This window comes from Podarcis erhardii (genome assembly GCF_964252035.2).
Source record: "Podarcis erhardii genome assembly, chromosome: 16".
NCBI lineage: Eukaryota > Metazoa > Chordata > Lepidosauria > Squamata > Lacertidae > Podarcis > Podarcis erhardii.
This window is the reverse complement of record NC_138514.1, coordinates 34,541,157-34,557,015: the sequence shown is the minus strand read 5'-3', so window position 1 is coordinate 34,557,015 and position 15,859 is coordinate 34,541,157. Positions and strand designations below refer to the sequence as shown.

Here is a 15,859-nt window from a genome sequence, read left to right as displayed (position 1 = left end):
GCGCAGCTATAACTACAAATCTGCTTTTCTGGGAGTAGGCCCCACGGACGCCAGTAGGACTTACTTCTGAGTTGACATGAGTGGGATCGCCCTGTTAAGCTGCAACCCAACACGCACTTAGTCTGGAAGAAATTTAGTCCAGCTCTGCTGAGCCTGCATCTTTCTAAACCCACATGCCTACCAGGGACATTTAGGTGCAAGGTTCCCTTATTTTAAAGGACGGTCTGTAAGGTGCTGAGGTGTGTGACACTTGTAGTTAAAATACACTGCTCGTATTTAAAAAAAATCAAGACACATAGGAAGAAGTTTTGTGGGTGGGTGTGTCTCATCATCGATATTTTAAAAGAAAATGTTCACCTTGGTTCCTCATACGTGGTGAAGGCCACCTAGAATTAGGAAGCTATTTGTTATTAAAATAATTAGAGGGAGAGGAAGAAAGTATCATTCCACCCCAAAACGTATGCCTGTTTGATTCTCAAATAAGTTACATATTTCATACAAGTTTAGGGCCAAAGACCGGAGTGAAAGAAACATTCCGCCTTGGCTGTGTAACGCGAGGCACATTTATTTACGGGCAAATGCCGGAGATTTACGTCTTCTAAATAACTTACTCCAGAGTAAGTTCACGTAGTGTGGTTGGCTTCAGAAATCCAATTCATAAAACAAATGCCAGCTGGCCACCATTGACTTGGCCAGATTTCTCTCGGCCTCAGTTTCCCCGTCTGTAACATAGCGGTGGCCTTGCTTCTCTCACACACAAGCTGCTTCAAGGGCAAAACGTGGCCAGGGAAAATTATCATCCTTGATTTTAAGAACAGCGCCGTTTATATTATTGCAACTAATCATCCTATGAGGACAACAAAAACAATGCATTTGTGTTGCTGCTGTTAATATTATCATGTTAGATCTTGATTGAATTAATGATCAAGTTGGATGGGGACCCGGTTGGTTGGTTGGTTGGCAGGCACCCGTCTGTCTCTGGACACAATGGAAGACCGCGGCTTTGCAGGCTTTGCACGACATAATTTTTTTAAAAATCGGTAGGCCATGCTTGATTAAGTGTCTAGATTTCCACTCAGTGCCACCACTTGGAGGATCGACCCCCACCCCCACCCCCACCCGGAATATTAGAAATCTAAGGTGAGTTCCCCAGTTGTACTTGGAGCGCTGCCAGTTTCTTTTAAGTTGATTTTTACTGTAGGCTCTGCAGAAATCAGTGGGTTTAAACTTTCCAAGTTTAAAGGGTAGTTTAATATCGGAGGCTGGCGCATCTCCCCCGCCCCAACGCGCACACACTCTTTTAAATTCCCGGGGAAACTTCTTCCTACGTATTCTTCCCCTTCCTTCCTACTCCTCCTGTACTACAGGAGGTTCAACCTGGCCACAGTGGTTCAAAAGGACTTCTCAAACAAGCGCTCTCCAAAGCGCGGACGCTTTTGTTTACATCCAGTTTCCCCAACTCCTCCCCGCCGCCCCGAAGGTAACGCGGGTTCAGATGAGTTGTCTGAAGTTCAAAGCCGAGGGTGTGGAAGGAACACCGTTTCTACGCAGGCGCCACTCCCCAGAACTTTTATGTATTAGTGGCATTAATGTTTAAGGTGTTATTCTTTCGAATCCACCTCCGTCGGGAGTCTGTGACGTTCCCGAAGTAAAGGCAGAGATGTTGGCAAATACGCATTCGCCATATATAGCGTATAGAGGGAGTTACAAAGTCCTGAAGGATAAAAAAAACACACGCCCCTAATTTCCGACTACTGTGTTGGCAAATCGATCTGGTCGTCTTTTTTGTCTTTCTTTTTTCTTTTAAGAACCGTTTTCAAAATACTTTCTCTTTCTGCTTCTAAATGGGTTTTTATTCCCACCTCCCAAGATCTCCATCTATTGCATAAAGTTGCAGGTCTTTGAACTCTTTCTGATTAGAACATGCCTTCTTGGGGGGGGGGGAGGCCTTTCAAAATGATAATTTACTTTTTTGAAATGTGATATATAGCAACATTAGCTCTGTACTTTTTGTTTTCCGGTACGCAAAGTTGTGCGGTCGCATTATCAAGTGAATGAGTGATCTAGTGCTGTGAATCTTGCTAGTCAGGGAGTCCTATTGAACTCAAGGGGCCTTCCTTTTGAGCAAAGATGCTTAAAGATTACGCTCTGCAAATCATCAACTCAAAACACCCAGAAGGTCAGGTAAAAATAAATAAATCATCAGATTAAAGTGAGATATCTAAAGTGTGATAGAAAAAAAAATACTTTGAAAAATAAAACTTACACTGGATCTTTAAAAATAATTATTAGGGAGTGTGTGGTTTTGGCAAATCCATTACAAATTCTAGATAGCAGCTTTTTTTTTTTTTTTTTTAGAATGTTCAACCTAGAATGCTATAATACCCACTTATATGTGTATTTAAAAAAAAAAAAAAAAATTCATTCCCGCCCTCCATTTTCTTTTCATTCAGAACCTTGCCCAAAAGATTCATGCTCCCTCCCCAAAGCTTGGCGATTCCTCTCCTCCCCTAGAAATAACAGCAGTTGAAACGCATTCGCCATCACATAGGCCCCTGTGATTAGTTTGGGGGATACATACATAAGCTCAACACAAATTGGAGGGGACGCGCGTGCACGTACATATAAGAAAGGAGAGGTTGGCTGAAGCGCAACCCAACAACTGCACATAATGTTGATCTGGACCCAACCTGGCAGGTCTCCCCTCCCTCTTTTTCTACTGGTGGTGGTGAATTCATTCCTGTAGTTTCTAGCTTGGTCCTTCCTCTTCTCCCTCCACCCACCCCCACTCTGTGCCTGGCAAAACGCTGGCGAGGTGGCAAACACTTCCTTTGGTTTGCTCCCTCCCTCTCCATCCACCACCCCCTTTTTAACCTAGCTGGGGGTCTTTACTTTGCGATGTGTGTGTGTGCGTGTGTGTTGCGGCGTGGTGGTGGGGGGAGTGGAGAGAGAAACTCTTGACTCACAGTAATCGCTCGAGGCTTGACGCTGCTGGAACGAGAAGTCTGGCGAAGTTTCGCTGCTGTTGCTTCATCAAAAGCATCCAAGAGGGATCAGCATCCTTGTTAAAAAGACGGGTGGGGGTGGGAAATCACCCTTCCTTTCCCAAATCCTTTGAAGAAGAAGAAAAACTCGCACAAACATACAAAATAACCACCACCAAAGGATAATTTAAAAAGAGTCCGGTTCTGGTTCTATATCCTTAAAAAAATGAATCTGCTTTTTTATTTTATTTTTCGGGGGGAAAAGAATACGCAGAGAGAGGGGATCCCAAATGGAGAGAGATGGTTCCTTCTAAGCTGGTCTATTCCCATAGATCTCGTTTTGTACCTTTAAGATCTCCTCTTAAAATGTTCCATTAAATAAGAGAGAGAGAGAGAGAGAGAGAGAGAAGAGGGAAGAGAGAGCGCCAGTTTGGAGTCTTGACTGCCCACCCTTCTTGCCGCCCCTCCCTCCCTCTCCTCTGCTGACGTTGCTGTTGTCAGTCTTCGGGAGTTCCAACTAGTTTCTTACTTAGGATCTTCCAAACAACCGGGGCCCCCTTCTCCTTCTATTCCCCATCGCCGCCACACTCTCCCTCAACCTGCAGTCCCCTTTCCCAAAACTGGCCCTGCCTCCTCACCCCCTTCCTCCCCCCTTTTTGCTCAGAGCACCATGGAGCCAAGCTGGGACAGCACCATCTCGTCCCTCCACCCTGAACTCCCTTCCCAATGTTTGGATGCTGCTTTCCGAAAGGGAGGGGGGGTCAGAGAGGCACATCATGGTTTAAATTATAGTACATCTGGAGAGCACAGTCAGGCAAATAACATGCTCAGGGCATCAGCTAATAATACTGGCTGAACGGCGAAAGAGATAGCAGGCCTTCGGCTTTTGAGCATAAAAGCCCACATCTATATCAAGGGCCAGATATCGGGGGGGGGGGGGGGACAGGCAGTGCACACCCTGCCCCAAAAGAGGAGCCTCAAAGCACAAGCAAGAGAGAAGGGATGTAGCCCAGTAGAGGAAAATCTGCTTTGCATGCAGAAGGCCCCTGGTCCAACCCCAACATCTCCAGACAGGCCTGAAAAAGATTGCCTGCCTGAAACATTGGAGAGGTGCTGCCAGTCAGTGTAGACAACACTGGGGCCAATGATCTGACTCAGGATTATCTTTCTGTGTCCCCAGGGCTCTCCAGCGCTCCTGCTGCAACAGGCAAGGAGGTCTGTGCTTTTAAAACAGCAGTACAGCAGACAAGCTATCCAACAGGTGCTGCTTCTCCTTCCTGCTGCAGAGTGTCTGTCTGTGGCATGCAGCATTGAAAGACACTGAAACCACCAAGAACTGGCTGCACCACACTAAATGCCCACCGGCCAGTTGTCTTTGGGAAGCTCACAAGTCAGGCGTGAAAACAGTGCCCCCCTCCAGCCCCAGAGATAGACTGCCTTGGAACCTGGAAGTTCAGTTCAGCTTTCACAATTCTCTACCTTCATTCACTAATCTGCCGAATCCAAAATTTGAAAACTGTTCCCTCAGTTTCTGGCCACCTCCGCAGCTTGTGAGTGTGAATCCCATCCATTAATTATTATGAGTTGAGTGAACAAATACACCCCTGTTTGTCAATCTTGAACTGACTGCTAATTATTTCCACTGGGTGAGTCCTATGGGAGAGAGAGGGGATGAAAACAAGTTTGCCTGTCTGTCTTGCAAATTAAATTTTATACAATTCTACCCTGATCTCCTCCGAGTAGTTGTCTTGTCACCAAGAGCTTCTCATCTTCTGTCTTCAGAAAGATGCTCCAACCTGGGTCATGTCACTTTCCCCTTTTCTGTATGTTTCACAGGTCTGTGTTTTGTTGCATTCGTATACCGCCTTTCTGCCAACGCATCCAAAATGGTTTGCAATTTTAATAACAGAGATAAAATTTACTGTGACAGAGTCCTTTCTGGCTGGGCTGGAAGCTGATGGCACAAGCACACCCTGACCTGGGCTATCTCGCTTCTGCCTTCCCCTGAGTCACACAGATCTCTACGGCATCATACTCATAACCTGTTCCTGAATTTTAAAAAGTCGAACCTTTCCCCCCAGAGAGCCAATAAGCTGTCTGTCTGTTAATTAAGCACAATGATTTACCTGCTCTTCATCAAACAACCCTAAAACAGATTACAATATTGCAAGAAGCCAGCAAAAGTGAGTGCATGTAAAATAGAATTAAAAATTCCAACATAAAAACTCCATCAGTTACAGCAACGCACTAGCATCCTGCAGCATCTGGGACAAAGAAACTGGTTTTAACAGGGCACCGGAATGTCAACATTGCTGGCACCCACTGTATTTCCAGAGGCGAGTGCATTCCACTCTCAGGGTGCCATGAAGATGAAACCCACATCCTATGTCACCACCCCACATATATCCCCTAGTGATGGGGCAATGAGAAAGACCTCTTCTCCAGATCTAAGGACCTGGACAAGCTGATACACAACATAAAAGAGCCCTGTTGTATCAGACCAGAACCTCTTCTAGGCCAGAAGTTGACAACCAAATGCTTCTGGGAAACCAGAAAGCAGAACAGCACACGTATGTATGCACAACCCTCAGAATCCAACATGTTTTGCACTGGGCGAGCAGCTGCCAGCCTCAACGCTTCCATCCATATAAAAGGGATAATCACAACCTGCATGGAAAGACTAAAATGTATTATTACAACCTTTTACAAAGCTAGGCCCTTACAGCTCGTGTTAGGGGACAGATAACAGTTCATTCCCATTTTACAGGTTGGAGGACTGAGGTCTAGAGAGAGGGATTTGCCCAGGGCCCACACAATGGTGTCTGCAGCAGAGTGGGATTTGATTGACTTCCGCACGGCAGCATCTCCACTTTCCTTAGCCACACTGGACCAAATTGAGTAATGTGAAGATGAATATGCTATACAAAGGTTTGGGAATGATTTGCACATTTACAGAGTACTGTTAGAAAATAATTAATATAATATAGATATTTGGGCGCATTGAAATATGAGAAATGACTCACCGTATCAGACCAAAGGTCTGTCTGGTCCTGTATTCTACCCCAAAGATGGCCATCCCTCCCTCAGTTGAAATTTAGAGGTATACTGCTTCCAGGGTTCAATTTAGATACCATAGCCTAATAGCTATGGATAGATCTCTCTGTGAAATGGCCTCACAACAGCAATTGTATACACATTCATCTGGGAGTAAGTCCCACTGAACTCCATGGGATTTATTTCTGCATAGGATGGCTCTGTAATCCTTATTATTCTATCTTTAAAAAGCCATTTGTGGCCTTCACAACATCATGCTGGTGGGTTCCATAATTAGGTGTTGGAAGAAACACAGAAAAAGACCAACTCTCTTCTGGTCCAAAACCCATCCATCACAATCACTCAACTGAGTGGGCAAACAAAACCACATAGAAAGCAAAACAAAAACAAAAAAACATTTTGAAGTGTCAGCAACCAAACAGCAAATGACCCTGAACTCAGTGAAGTAACAGATAGGTAGCCGTGTTGGTCTGCCATGGTCAAAACAAAATAAAAAAATTCCTTCCAGTAGCACCTTAAAGACCAACTGAGTTAGTTCTAGGTATGAGCTTTCGTGTGCATGCACACTTCTTCAGATACTTCAGTGAAGTAAGCACTGGATAGCCTGAATTAAATGCAATTATACTACAATCAGCCTGAGGGGGCTTAACTTCCTCAAGTTTAGAAGGCGAACCCCACATGCCAATTTCTAGCTGAAATTTTATTTGTATTCAGAAGGACACAGATTCTAGAAAGTTTGCAACCCAACAAAACAAAAAACCTAGTAAATTTTATAATTCTCACACACACACACACACACACACACACACAGGTACATGAGAAATGTCCTCATTGCGAGTCAGCCCATTGGTCCATCTAGCTCAATACTGTTGACACCAACTGGCAGCAGCTCTCAAGGATTTCAGACAGGGAGTCTCTCTCTCTCCTTACCTGGATATGCTTGGGATTGAACCTAGGAGGTTCTGTGGTCTTTTGCCATACACTTGGGACTTGCAGCACCATCATATAATCTATATGCTATGGCACTGGAGGACTGAAGTCCACAATATAGACTCCCTACAACAGCCATCCGGTTATTTGACAGGCCAAATCCATCCAGCTCCTAAGAGGTCCTCAGTCAAGAGTGGATTTCCGCTACCTTGCTTAGGAAACTTCTAAGAGTAACAATCTTTAAAAATTATGGCCAGTTACAGATAGGTAGCCGTGTTGGTCTGCCATAGTCAAAACAAAATTTAAAAATTCCTTCCAGTAGCACCTTAAAGACCAACTAAGTTAGTTCTTGGTATGAGCTTTCGTGTGCATGCACACTTCTTCAGATACACTTCAGATACACACTTCTTCAGTGTGTATCTCAAGAAGTGTGCATGCACACGAAAGCTCATACCAAGAACTAACTTAGTTGGTCTTTAAGGTGCTACTGGAAGGAATTTTTTAATCTTTAAAAATTATGGCCACTTATGTTAAGAGTCTAGGGACAGGGGGCTGTCTTCATCATCAACATTACTGATGGTGATTTTTAAAAGTTATTGTTACGACCCCTCTTTCTTACCTGCACCAAATCCATTCTCACAAAACCCACCTTTTCCATGAACCCTTTGGTACAGCCTTCTAATCCCCAATGCCCTCCTGTAATGGTGCCTGTTACCAGAACTAAGTATGTGCAACTGAAATAAATCATATGGGGTTCCCCCTGTTTATGCCCCCCCCAAGTCTTTCTTCTGTGGACAAATTTTAGGTTGTAAGCTCTTTGGGGAAAGGGACCTTTTATGCTCCTGTATTCTGCGAAGATTTACACCCTTACCGTATAAGAATCAACAACAGCAGTACTAACAACTGTCTGACTACCCACCACTTCCTAACTCCTGCCTTGTATCCAGTACTGGTGATACTCACGAGTAGACCCGTCGAAAATCAATGGATATGACAAACATAGGCTCATTCACTTCAATGAGTCTATTCCAAGTAGGTCTTGGCTATGACCCCCTGCCTTCCAAACCAAGATTGTGCTGCCTGGAGACTGAGAGCGCCCCCCCCCTCAAAAAAAAAAAAGCCTTTTGGCAGGGAGAAAGGTGTCCACATTTCCACCCCACCCCGTCGCGAAAATATCCAACAAACAATAGAATTCCTGAAGCAGAGCTCTGTGGGACTCAAAAAGCTTGCATCTCTCTAAGCGGACAGAAGTGGTTTCAGACAGACAGACAGACAGACAGACGGACCATTTACCAGTTTTGCAGCTCGGAAAACAATCTTCTGCAGCTATCCTCGCTTCAGAGCAGAGGGGAGAGGAGCTTCTACCAACGCGTTTTCGGGCTGCAATCCAATCCACGCTTACCTGGGAGTAAGCCTCCCTAAACTCACTGGCGTTTATTTCCAAGTAGCCATGCATGGCACAGACCTGAGCTGTTAAAAACTCAAGTCCCAAACGAAGTTTCAGCGTGGCCTCTTCTAAGGCGAAGAGGAAGAAAGGAGAGGGGAAGCTTTTCGCTATTTTTTTCTGCCACCCCCCTTCCCGCTTTTGGGGGCAATCTCTACATCTAACTTTTAGGTGGAGTTCAAAGCGACAGAGCACTTAAAGAGTCAAAGTCTTATTCCTCTCCCGGCCAAGATACAGGGCGGGGGGGGGCGGGGGGGTAAGAACCTCATCTCACCTTCCTCAGAACTATATTTGGTATTTTAAAACACTTACCGGAGCGAGATTCATCTAGTTTCAAACTGCTTTGATTAATTTGGGGAATCGATTAAGCTTGGGAGGAAGGAAAAATGATATTCGGGGAACCAATTTAGCATTTGAAGAAGAGGGGGCATGAATAAGTCAAATATTATTGGGCCCAGACTGTTCAAGCAGCGAAACAAAGCAGAAAGGGGACTTGAAGAAGAAAATCGAAGTCCCTGTGGCATTTAAGATGCCTCAAAAACATACAAACAAACACCATTTAATTTTAAGACAAATCGAACCTACATTTGATGGCATTTTACATTCCTGGGGGAGGAGAATTTTGTGGCGTTAAAGGCTGAAATATTAAAGATACGCGGGCAAACATATCCATTATATATAATGTATACATACATATAATGTATATGTATGTATATAATGTATACATACACACACACACCAGTTAGTCCGGTGGATTAAAAACAAATATACATCTATGCTATTAATATTCCCACCCTGTTCCAAAATAGCATGTTTACCTGGAAAATAAGCGCTACTTACTCATACGTGGGACTCACTTGGAAGTAAATAAGGGAGCCGGCTCGTTTTCTTAGCGCAAATGAAAACTGATTCATTAGCTGTTCTGAAAAATGTGCTATTTATGATATATATGCCGCCCAAAACTGTACAGTTACAAATATTATTGACTGGACCTTTTGATTTGCTTCCTCCGAGGGAACTTGTAAATTCATTATTTTTTTTAGGTGGGGGAATCAGGGCCATCGTCACTCCCCCTAACTGTCCATGAACCCTATAGCAATGTAGTTTGGGTGTGTGTGTAGAAAATTGAAAGAGCCCCCCGATTGAATGAAGGAGGGGAGAAAAACACGTTTGCAAGAGAGGTTACGCCTCCCCCCCCCCCCTATAGCGAGTGTGATTGGGGTGGGTCGGTCAGGAAGCGATTCGTTTTGGGGTTTGGGAAGGGTGGGTTTGTAGGGTGCGGGAATTGCAGCGGTCTGAAGAAATGGCGATGTGGAGATTTGATGGCTCCGAGGGCAAAACTTGCAAAAAGTTAATTATATTTTTCCTGAACCAAAACAAGAGTCTGGAGTTTGCTTTTCTCTCTCTCTCTCTCTCTCTCTCTCTCTCTCTCTTCTCCACTCCCCCGAAAAGAGGATGGTTATGATCCCAAACCCACTTACTCTGCAGCGATTCCTGTTCTTTCGAATGGGGAGTGACACCGGATTAAATAAGCGGAGTAAATATATCACACGCATATTGCACATACATGCTACCTCCCTACCTGCAAAAAGCAAATGTCTAGAGCAGTGTCAGTTTTAATGGGATGTGGAAGAGGAAGGTGGTGGAGGGGTCTTACTTTTGAGTAAAGAGGCCGAGCCTTAATAAACACCCCCCAAATTACTGCGGGAGAGAGAAGGCTGCTTCGCTTGTCTCCACAACCTCAGTTCTGACAGGATGAAAAGAGTCAAAGAAATTGACCCCCAAGGAAAGAATTTTTTAAACATATACTATACAGTATGCACACATACATAAATATGAGACAGCACAAAATTAAGAGGATCCAGAAGTACGAAAACACAGCTGAAGGTGAACAATTGGCGCGGCTTCCTCGGTGCCGATATCAGAACACAATGGAGAGTATTCAGTCGGTGCCAAATAGTGCGTTTCCTCCACCCCCCGCTCCGCTAAAAAATAAAGCCTCCAACATTTCAGCCTGTAATAAATAAACGATTTGGGAAAGCCTGCGAAATGTCACCAGGCGGTGGACACTGCCAGCGCTTCGGACACAGGAAGCTGGAATCCTACCTACAACTTACCTGGGAGTAAGCCCCCATTGAACACGGTGGGGCTTACTTCCAAGTAAACAGGGGTCACACGGCAGGGTTGTCGACCTTCTCTGGCCAAGCTTTGCTTCGAGTGAAACTGGCTCAGAGAATCGTGGGGTTAGCTCGGGTTAGGGACAAATTCTTGTGTGAACTCCTTAACTCCTATATTCTTACAGAATCCGAGTTCTTTTTCAATGTGTCATTTAGTGCAAACCATAAGCGCGTTTATTCGGAAGTTAAAGATGCAGTCCTCGGTGTGCTTACTTTGGAGGCTGCTCCATTGAACACAGCGGCACAGGCTAGGGCTTTGAATGCCACTGGATTTAGCAGCTAAGTGTGCATAAGATTGCACATTTACTCCACACACATGCATACACACGCACGCACACAGATCTAAATATGTTTAATTTTTTTAAAAAAATGAAAAAATGAGCATTTTGCTCTCTAAAAAGGGTTTTCTACATTTAACATGGATATTTGTTCAAAATGTCCTGGTGCTAAAATATCCTATATTAAAACATCCAGAGAAATAGACAAAAATCCACAATCTTGCAAATGTCCTTCTGAGAACCAACCAGAATATCAGAAAAAATAACCAGCAAACTGTTGGTTTTATTCAGAAATTAAGATCCTTCCTACGAAACTTTGTAGTAGTTTTCTGCCTTCAACATCCTATTTTTAAAAACACATAAATAATTAAAATAGCAAAACGAGACGCATACAGATGCTCTCAAGCGACTTACTTTGGGAAACAAGTCACTTCGCTCTCCTAAAAAGCGTACGTGGCATTAAACATGGAACGGGATTGACTCCGGAGTGAACTCAGCGGTTCCACGCACATTCAACCCGCTCCGAAGCATGTTTACTCAGAAGTAACCTCCACTGGTTTCAATGGGACTTCTTTCCCAGTAAAGAGAGATTAGAATCCCATCCTGATCCTTGGGCATTTCTGGCCGACCTTAATGGCAGTTTCATATGCATACATACATACATATATATTCATATATACGCGTTATGTTTTCCCCGAAGTAAACCCCTCAGAGTTCACTTCTATGGAAGTGTGAACAGGATGGCAGCCCGGAAATTATTTACTCGGAATAAAGCCCAAATCTGTTCTTGCGCCTTAAATCCAATTCACGCGGCCTGCAGGGCAAATGGGTCTTAGGTGTCAGCCCGTGGACACAAACGGATCTGGTGCGTAAAAGCGCCCCCCAAAGCGAGGTCGGCGGCCTGGAGGAATCAAGACCTTGTAGGCCCCAGCTGTGTGACAGGGCCGGGGAATGGATCTAGTTCTACACATCCACGCTGAACGGGGAATTAAGTTCCCATGAGCTCCAACAGGGCGCCCTCCTTTGTGAATTATGGCCCGCTTCCACTGCAACCCTAACAACACCCATTCTTTTCTCAAACTGCGCCCATCGAGTTCAATGCACCAAGGAGGAGTGTTTTAAGGTTGCAACTTAAAAGTGACTCTCCGTGGATATGAATCTCTGGGAAGAAAACCTGCGGAGTTGCACCCAACGTTTCAGTCCTGCTCAGAGAAAGAACCATTGCCATTCATGGACATGACTAATTGATTTCAGTAGATGGTCTCGGAGTACAATCTAGTTGGATACAAACCATAGTTTTGATTATTATTTAAAAAAAAAACATGCTCGCACAGATTAGTCGTCATTAATTCGGATTTATGTATTTAATTTCAAAGCTTGCTTTAACTAAAAAAACCAAAAACCATTAATGTAGGGTGTGTTTTTTTCTTCCTTTCTAGGTCCTCTTTTCAGGCTTTCTTGCAGAAAATGGAGAGAAATTAGGACGAGAGAGATGGCTGGGAATCAACGAGCCGATCGCTTCTACTGCCTGTTGCCTCCACATCTAGAATGTAATATAGCCACAAATTCCGTTGGGATGGGTAGCGTTGGCTTCCGAAAGAGGCATTTAAGACTCTCTTGTCCTGCAATATTCCCGTCCATCCTATAATCTGCAGTCCGAGATTTTACTTGGAAGTAAACTCCTCCTAGCCAGTGAGCTTTTACTCTTCCAGACAAGCACCCATAGCTGGCAGCCTCGTGGTTGTAACCAGCTAAATTCTACGAGGAGTAGATCCACTGAACTGGAAGATTAGTCATGCCCATTCATTTCAAAGGATCTTCTCTGAGAACGACTGACGTTAGATAGAACTTCCGCCCGCCCCCCCCCCGCCCAAAAAACACCGGTGTGAAGGCAGCTAAATCAGGAGAGATCTATTAATTTTCTTTCCCTCCCTTCTGAATATATCAAAAATTTTGCGATTTTAGATTATTGACTAGGATGAGAATTGGATTCTGGAAATTTACCATTTTACAGTATAGAGATCAATCAACCCTTTTAACTTTGCTCGATTAAGGGCACCGACATCCTTCCAAAATGAAAAGGAGATTTTTTTTTTGTTTTTTTGTTTTTGTTAAGGCGCAATTCTGAGCGCCCTGGTTAGGGCAATGAATCCTATGGAGTCCATTGGTATTTTACTTCTGAGCAGAGATGTATAGGATCGCTCTGCGGGTATAAATGTCAAGGGCAAGGATTAGTAGTGAAATCCCATGCATGTTTACTCAGAAGTCCTATTTAATTCAATGGGACTAGGGAATATGTAGATTTAGGAACTAAACCCCATCGAACGCAATCTGAGTTTACCTCTGAGTAGACATTACAGTATGTTAAGCAGGTGCTCAAATTGTCTGCCATCGGGACACCAAGAGCGCTTACCTTGCGATTGTTTAAATGTGGTGTTTGTTAAGGGGTGGAGGTCCACAGCTAGTATTTATAAACCAATAGAAAAAATGCATATATATAAAATGGAGGAAAGCAAACACGCAAAGGAATGGGGAAAAGAGGATAGGGAAGTGAGGACAGAAAGAAAAATAGCAAAGAAAAAACTCCACAAAATAGGGGAAAGGAGGGGGGGAGAGTGAAGAAAATCTGATAATAAAAAGTAGAGTTTAAAACTGTAACAGCACCTGAGAGTGAACTATTGAAAGATACTTTAAAAAACTCTCCTCTTCAACCACTTCAGAAGAAAAAATAATAATAATTCAAATGCAATGCATGGTCTCTGTAGCACAGAATATGGTTTTTTTTCAGAAGCGGGTGCTTTTTTTGGGGGGGGGGTAGAATTACTGTCTGCGATTTTAAATGCCTGACCTCTTCAGCTAAATCCACTATGATTAGTTTTCAAAGCTTAACCTCCGCCAACTTTGTATTGTATCCATATGGATAATGGGAACCCTCCAGAGAACATTTACACGCGTGCAAAGGCACGTGTGGATACTTGTCCAGTGAGGCGTGCAAAAGGAAGATGTCTGGATAAACGTCCGCAAGTACAATCCCACGCGCAAAACCTGAATTTTGCCACCGACGTTAATGGGTTGTTGTGTATTGCAGCCTATCCGTATGTACTAGTATACCAGTGAGACGTCATAGATATATAGATATATATAAAATATAACTGGATATATAAAGAGTTGCCAAAACAAATATATTTCAGCGCGATCCTAACATTTTCGGGAAACCCCTGGGACTTAAAGTGTGCATAGGATTGCAGCATTATCTAGCACCCTCCAACAGGCTACATCTGGGCTATCCCATTTTAAATTATTCATACACAGGTCTACTCATGCGCCGCTGAGTTAAATGGGACTTCCTTCAAAGTAAATTGCACAGATAGGATTGCAAGCTAGAAATGACATTAAAAAGGTTTGTGCTGTCCAGATCTTAGAACCAATTGTATTCCGATTGCAATTAAAAAACAAAACAAAACCATAATTAAACACGCATTTATCTGCCATCCTAGAGACACACCCGGGTAATTCAGCGGGGCTTGCTTTTGAGTAGACCTATACTGTATATAATGCACTGTTATTCACTTTTATTTGCAATATTATATATACACACATATTTACTGCATAACATAACAAGGGGAGATTTATCTTACCTCAGCTTCTTTTAACTCGACTCCAAAGATTGCCTTTCCTTCCCACCCCCCAAAAAATAAGTTTTGGGGGGAATTTTTTTTACAAGGACTCTTGTTTTCCGTGGACCTTCCACGAAAGACAATGGCATTTAGGAAACAAACAACGCAAAACACTACTGGTTCTTTATGGGACAAGATTATCTCCCTCCTTAAAAAAATTAAAGACTTCTGTCCCCCCCCCTTTTTTTTCTATCCTTGAAAGTGAATTTAAACCCCCTAAACTCACTCCCACCATCACGTGGTGCTGAAATTGGGAACAGAAGCAGATTTGGAAGGCGGGGGAGGGGGGGAAAGTAAACTGGGGTCAGCCTTTTAATGAACCATTTTCCCCCAGACCTTAAATATATTTATGTATATAATCCGGGGCTGTCTAGAAGTTTGATACTGAAGGAGAAGGCGGGAGCAGGGAAGAGAAGGCTTTTGTGGCGGTGGTGAAAAAAAGCAACCCCAGAGCAAACCTCCTATTTTAAAAAGGTGGGTTGTTGATACCTGTTGCTTATATCAGAGGAGCAGAAGGAAGACAAACAGGTGCTGCGTGCGATTATTTGGCTCTGAAATATAACATTCTCTCCCCTTTCCTTCAACAGGGGCAACTTTTATCATGAGGGAAAAGCCAAACGCGTGTTCTAAATGTAATAACCCTTTTGCTTGTGTTTTGTTTGTTTCTTTGTTTAGGGGGGACCTAAAGGGTGGAGAAGCTGCCCAAAGCCTGACTTAGGAGAAAGCTCTCCTTAACTCAATGGGAGGCTTACTTCTGAGTAGACGTGCTTAGGATGGCGCAGTTGCCCTGCCAGCTTAAGCCCTCACTGGCCACGCCGTGGGGCTTCTTCCTCTTGAGTAACTGGTCCCTGCATAGGGAGTGAATGGCTAGGCTGGATTTCTGGAGGGCTTGTGGCGACCTTCCCCTTTTCTTTTTAAAGGAGTTTGGTCTCATTTCATCGAATGATGTCATTAAATATTTGGATGATCAGCCTGAAGTTTTCCAGGTTAAATTTTTAGATGCTTGTGCGTGGCGTTTTTTTTTTTTTTTAAATTAACCCTCCCTCACTACATTTTAAAAACTGAAGCCATATAATTAATTATCCATTTCTTGAGAACACCGTGTTGAAGTCAAGACAGGATCTAGGGAGGTAAGGTTCCCCCCCCCCCCGCAAAAAAATATCTCTGCCTGATTTTGTGAACGCAAAGATAACCCATTTCGTTTGTTTGTTTGTTTGTCTGTTTGCGCCCTCCACTTTGCCAAATCGACTTCCAATTTTGCCTTGCGCTTTCTCTCTCCCGCCCCTCCACCTCTGGCAAATGTTGTCCCCCTCCC

The 15,859-nt window shown here is 43.8% G+C and overlaps 1 protein-coding gene across 5 annotated transcripts in view; it reads right to left on the bottom strand.

Annotated features, from left to right (window-relative positions):
- Positions 1 to 15,859, bottom strand: part of TBX4 (T-box transcription factor 4) — a 101,410-nt gene that overhangs the window by 61,501 nt on the left and 24,050 nt on the right. Inside the window, exons 1-2 of one of the 5 annotated variants that reach the window (XM_081844181.1) lie at positions 8,262 to 8,452; positions 2,967 to 3,112 (exon numbers count right to left, since the gene is read on the bottom strand). The exons of 1 other annotated variant lie outside the window; for it this stretch is intronic. The gene's annotated coding sequence lies outside the window, so the exon portion shown is untranslated. Of the gene's footprint in view, positions 1 to 2,966; positions 3,447 to 8,261; positions 8,453 to 14,505; positions 14,668 to 15,859 lie in introns of those variants that run through there. 3 more of the 5 variants (XM_081844180.1, XM_081844183.1, XM_081844179.1) reach the window with 3 other exon arrangements.